The following is a 6,043-nucleotide window of genomic DNA, read 5'->3' as shown; positions in this document are numbered from 1 at the left end:
ACAGCAGTGCAAACCACTGAATCACTGTGCCATCCCCAGACCTCTATACATTACCTATTCAAATGCCTTCCGAATATTACATCTGCACCGGTGTTTATGAATTCCTGCGGAAGCTCATTACAAAACTAAATCACCTCCTGTGTGAAACAGTTGCCCATCAAGAGTCTCCGATTCGGTGTTTTGCTGATTTCGGGTTTTATTTTTTGTGATTGTTTTGTTTTGGGAAACGACATTTAGACAGAGTTAACTAAACAAAATACATGCCTTTTCCCGACCAACCCCTCCCACGCCCCCAAAAGTACGTATTGAGTACCTGACCGTGTTTCTGAGATTAATTTTCTGCCCATGTGATTCTGTTTGTCTTTTGAAAGTGCAAGTCATTTCACTTGAGAAAAGCTACTGTAGTGATTCTAATGACATTGTACTGAACAAAAAGAAACCTGAGTTCTAAAATTCAACATTAATCTAGAAAATTCAATTAATCATTTCAAATCTATTTTCTTTCATCTTACAGTTAGTCTGCTGGCAATTACATTCTTATCTCGGAACAAGTGTGGCCTGTCAACATGTTCCACTCGCTATCTCGTAGCCATGGCAGTGTCTGATCTACTGTTCATTATTTTTTATATCATATTTTTTAAGTTTGTTTACTATTATTATCCACTGTCTTTTCTGGACATCACTCCTGTTTGTCGTGTTATCAACGTCCTGAGCTTCTTAACTGTTGATTGTTCTGTCTGGTTCACTGTTGCTTTTACGTTTGATCGATTCGTAGCCATTTGTATTCATCAGATGAAATTTCAGTATTGCACAGAGAAAACAGCAATGAGAGTTCTAGCAGCAATCTGCATTTTCTTCTCTTTAATGAATATTCCCAATTATTTCATATATGAATCCGGAAGGATCGTCAGAAACATTCCATTGTTTTGTTACGTCAAAGACAGTTTGTATGACAATGTACATTGGTGAGTTTTAAATATTTTGCAATATTTTTAACACCATTTCTCCCATTCATTTTTATTGATTTCCTCAACATTCTGACCGTCGGACACATCTTTGAGGCAGTTAAAGCACGTAAAGGACTGAGGGGTCAGAGACAAACAGAGATTGACCCAGAGATAGACAGCAGAAAGAAATCTGTGATTTTACTCTTTGCCATATCTGCCAATTTTATCCTTCTCTGGTTTGTATATATTTTATATATGTTCGATGCTGGTTATTACGTGGATGATTTTTATCTCTTTAAACAAGTTGCATACATGCTGCGGAATCTAAGTTGCTGCACAAATGCACTTATTTATGTGGTGACACAGAAAAACTTTAGAGATCAGTTAAAGTATGCCGTGAAATATCCAGTTATAAAAACAATTCAATTGATGAATAAATCCAAGTGACTGAGAGCCAACATGAGATGCAGCAGATAATGGAACGACGTGTCCACGTGAGGAATGAACGAAATGGCAAAAAAAGGAGTAGCAACAGGATTTTGTTGTTTTTTCCAATGAGAAAGAAATGACTCCCTCCAAGGAGCAACACGGAAGAGACGAGAGGAACAAAGTCAAAGTAAACTGCTGATTGCAATGAGCAGCAGAATACAGAAAGCTAAACAACAAAGCCCAAACCAAAGAGGAATGATTCATGCCTCAGAGTAAAACAATCTCCCAAGCAATCACTGCACAGCAAGTGAAGCTGACACAAAACTAAACTCTCTGGTAAATGTATCATCGTTCACTGCAGGCCAGTGTGGGAAACCCTTTCTCCAATAACTCTCGGATCCACACAGCTGGACACATAAAACATGAGCATCTTCCAATTAAAGAAAAATAAATGGCATCCTGTATAAAATATGTTTTTAAATCATAAATGTGTTTCCAGGGATACTTTGTTTCCATTCAGTTCCCGCGGCTTGAACCAGATATCTGTTCCTTCCTTTGTTTATTTTTCTCATGATTTATGTAATCTGAAACAGAGGACCTGAAAAATGTTGCTGTATGATCTAATCCTTTTTTTTTAGATACTTAGCTATTAGAGGTCATTTTCACAAATTCCAGAAGCAGCAATTACTGTTTTCAAAGCTGTTGTGTTGTTTTGTTAATTTTGGGGAAAAGAAAGATTAGAATAAAAATGACACTTTTCAAAAAGACAGAGAGACAAAGGCAAAAACCTCGTGCTCAAAGTATTAAAGCAGAAAGAAACCGATACAACTGCTTGACACAGCTGTTTCAGAGAAGTATCTTTGGACAACGAAGTGTGTCTCTGAAAAATTAACCAACTGTCAAATTCCAAGATGTATTTGAAGGAATTTGCGAGAGAGAGCTCGCGGTACAGGAGCAGCTAAGTGCATAGTTTTAAAAATATTTTAAGTGGAACCTCACTGCCCTTTTTTTGGAGGTCTGCAATAGTGAAGAGTGTGGATTCTTTCTGATGATACGTTTATTGAGTTCTGCCTCTTGATTAAACTTAAAAATACAAAATATTGATACTGAAGTTGCCTGGAGCAGTGCTTTGTTAGAGCAGTAAGACTGTGCTATTTCTTGTCACTATAGATCGTTCAGGTGTAAAGATTGCCTTCAGGAGCGTGATGTGCCCTTCCTCTACAATGTGAAGGGTTAGGGAAAGTTTCCATGCTACGGTTGAGTACGTTGGCAGTAAGAGTGTTTGGTTATGAATTCAATCAGATTATTTTGATCAGCTGGAACGGCAGTTAGAGGCAGTGAAGAATTTACAGGAGCACAGCAGTTATAGGAAGGGAGAATATCCGCAGATACAGTCATGTAGATGGGTTACGTACATTTAAGTTCGGAAGAAGAGGCAGGTAGTGCTGGAGTTTCTGGTGGCTATCTCCATCTCAAAGAAGTATGCTGCTTGGGCTGTACTCGAGATGGATCTCAGATGCATGTAGCACCAGCAGTCAAGTTTCTGTCACCAAGCCAGGCTTTAATGTAACGTAGAATGTCAGGTTCCAAGCGATTGGTGGTGATAGGTATCTCTAAGTTCAGTGGTAGAAACATTCTGCAGGGGACCGCGTGAATGGCTTGTTGCCTCCTCAGTGCCCTGATCAAGAATATCTCGGACAGGGTGCACAATCCGCTCAAAGATAAAAACAATGACTGCAGATGCTGGAAACCAGATTCTGGAATACCGTGGTGCTGAAAAAGCACAGCAGTTCAGGTCGCATCCGAGGAGCAGTGAAATCGACTTTTCGGGCAAAAGCCCTTCATCAAGAATACAGGCAAAGTGCCTGAAGGGTGGAGACATAAATGAGAGGAGGGTGGGGGTGTGGAGAAAATAGCATAGAGTACAATAGGTGAGTGGGGGTGCGGATGGAAGTGATAGGTCACGGAGGAGGGTGGAATGGACAGGTGGAAAAGAAGATAGGCCAGTCGCACAGGATATAGGGACGGTGCTAAGCTGGAAGTTGGGAACTGGGGTGAGGTGGGGGGAAGGGGAAATGAGAAAACGGGTGAAGTCCACATTGATGCCCTGGGGTTGAAGTTGTCCGAGGCGGAACATGAGGCGTTCTTCCTCCAGGCGTCGGGTAGTGAGGTAACAGCGTTAAAGGAGGCCCAGGACCTCCATGTCCTCGACTGTGTGGGAGGGGGAGTTGTCATTTTGGGCCACAGGGCAGTATGGTTGGTTTGTGCGGGTGTCCCAAAGATGTTTCCTAAAGCAGAAGCTAAAAATAGAAAGCAGGTGAACCCTAAGGCATAGAAAGAAAATGGAACAAAAGAGGACAGGGAGTATCATTTTTGATAAGGGATAGCATTACATCCAAATATAACTGGAAAACGAACAGGTACGGGACATGAGAATTCATTGGCAGAGCAAGGAAACCCTCCCCCACCCCCTAGGCTTTCAATAGCATCATCACGAATAAAAGAATGACTAGGGTTAGATTAGGGCTAATGTAGCATAGTAGTGCAAAGTGGTGCATGGAGTCAGAGGAGATAGATTAAGCTCTAAATGAACATGTTTCGTAAGTATTCACACCAGAAAAAAACAATGTGCGGTTGGATAATGTGAAATACAAGCTACTAGACCAGATGGGATTGCGGTGCATAAGGAGGAGGTGTCAGCAGTTCTGGAAACTATGAAAATAGGTAAGTCCCCTGGGCTGGATAGGATTTATCCAAGGATTCTCAGGGAAGTCATGGAGCAGATTGCCCAGCCTTTGGGTTTGATTTTTATACATTGTCTACAAGATTCGTGCCAGAAGACAGGAGTTTAGCAAATTTTGGCCCCTTGTTCAAAAAGGGGAGTAGAGATAACCTTGGAAATTATAGACTTGTGAGCCTAAATTCGGTTGTCAGCAAAGTTTGGAAAGGATTGTTAGAGACAGGATTTATAATCATCGAGAGATGAATAAGTTCATTAGGGATAGTTAACACGGTTTTGTGAAGGGGAGGTCGTTCCTCACGAGCTTTAGTGAGTTCTTTGAGAAGGTGACCAAGCAGGTGGATGGTGGTAAAGCGGTTGATATCGTAGATATGAATTTCAGTAAAGTGTTTGATAAGTTTCCCACTGTAGGCTATTGCACAAATATGGAGACATGGGATTGAGGATGATTTAGCAGTTTCGATGTGAAATTAGCAACCTTAAAGCAGACAGAAGGTGACGGTTGATGGGAAATATTCATCCTGGACCTTGGTTATTCGTGGCGTTCGGCTTGGATCTGTTTTCGGGCCACTGTTTTTCATTTTTATAAAAGACATAAATGAGAGAATCGAAGTGTGGGTTAGTAAATTTGCGGATGACACTAAGGTTGGTCGAGTTGTGGATGGTAGTGAAGGATGTTGTATTTTACACAGAGATATAGATGAGCTGCATAGTTGGGCAGACAGTTGGCAAATGATTTTCAATGTGGAAAAGTGTGAGGTGATTCACTTTGGAAGAAGTAACAGGAATACAGAGTACTGGGCTAGTGGTAATGTGAGAAACATCAATAATTTCAGTCTGAGACAAGATCTTAAACACTAGTGTCATTTATTTCACACTTGCAAGTGGGTGTGATGTCCACAAGGCAGGAAAAAAACACACTGAATACAATAAAGACTTGATATTTATATAATTTGGTTCCTACATATTGTTTTCTTATTTCATTGATCCCCCCACCCCAACCACCCCACCGCCCCCGTTTACATTCTCCACTTCCCTAAGACCGGTAGCCATTACTCAGGTTTATCTATTGTCTTATCCGCCGTGTCTGTGACAAAATGCTTATTTCTGGACTCACAGGGCCATGTGACCTCATCCCATCCTTTGCTTACCATTATCTGCTCCCTCCATCTGTGCTGTCCCTCACAGCATTTTATCACTACGCCCTTTTAATTGATGTTTGTTCCTGTGTTTCTGTGATTCTTGGTAGTGTAGATGAGAAGAGAGATCTTGGTGAAAGGTACTTAAGATCCTTGAAAATTACAGCCAAGGTTGAGAGGAGAGTAAGAAGGCATACAGTTTGTTAGCTGTTATTAATCGAGGGATTGAGTTTCGGGTCCACGAGATCAAAAACAACAATGGTAGAACCACATTTGGAGAATTGCATACAGTTCTGGTCACCGCATAACAGGAAGGATGTGGATGCTTTGGAAATGCTTCAGAGGGGATTTGCCAGGATGTTGTCAGTTGTGGAGGGAAGGTATTACGTGAAATGGTTGAGAGATCTGAGGGTGTTTTCGTTGCAGAGAAAAAGATTGAGAGGCGACCAAATTGATACATATTAAGGAAATCAGAAATTTCGGTCGGTTGGACAGTGAGAGCCTATTTCCTCTGATGGACATGGCTAGCACGAGGGGATGTAGCTTTAATTTGAGGTGTTATAGATAGAGGAAGAACATCAGAGGTAGTTTCTTTATTCAGAGAGTAGTAGTGGCACGGAGCGCACTGCCGGCAACAGTGGTAGACTCGCCAACTTTCAGGGCATTTAAATTGTCATTGGAATAGGCATATGCACGCGAATGGAATACTGTAGGTTAGATGGACTTCAGGGTGATTCCACAGGTCGGCGCAACATCGCGGGACAAAGAGAACGTAACGTTTGATGTTC

Source organism: Hemiscyllium ocellatum, chromosome 51, assembly GCF_020745735.1.
Source record: "Hemiscyllium ocellatum isolate sHemOce1 chromosome 51, sHemOce1.pat.X.cur, whole genome shotgun sequence".
Classification (NCBI taxonomy): domain Eukaryota; kingdom Metazoa; phylum Chordata; class Chondrichthyes; order Orectolobiformes; family Hemiscylliidae; genus Hemiscyllium; species Hemiscyllium ocellatum.
This window is presented reverse-complemented; position numbering follows the sequence as displayed.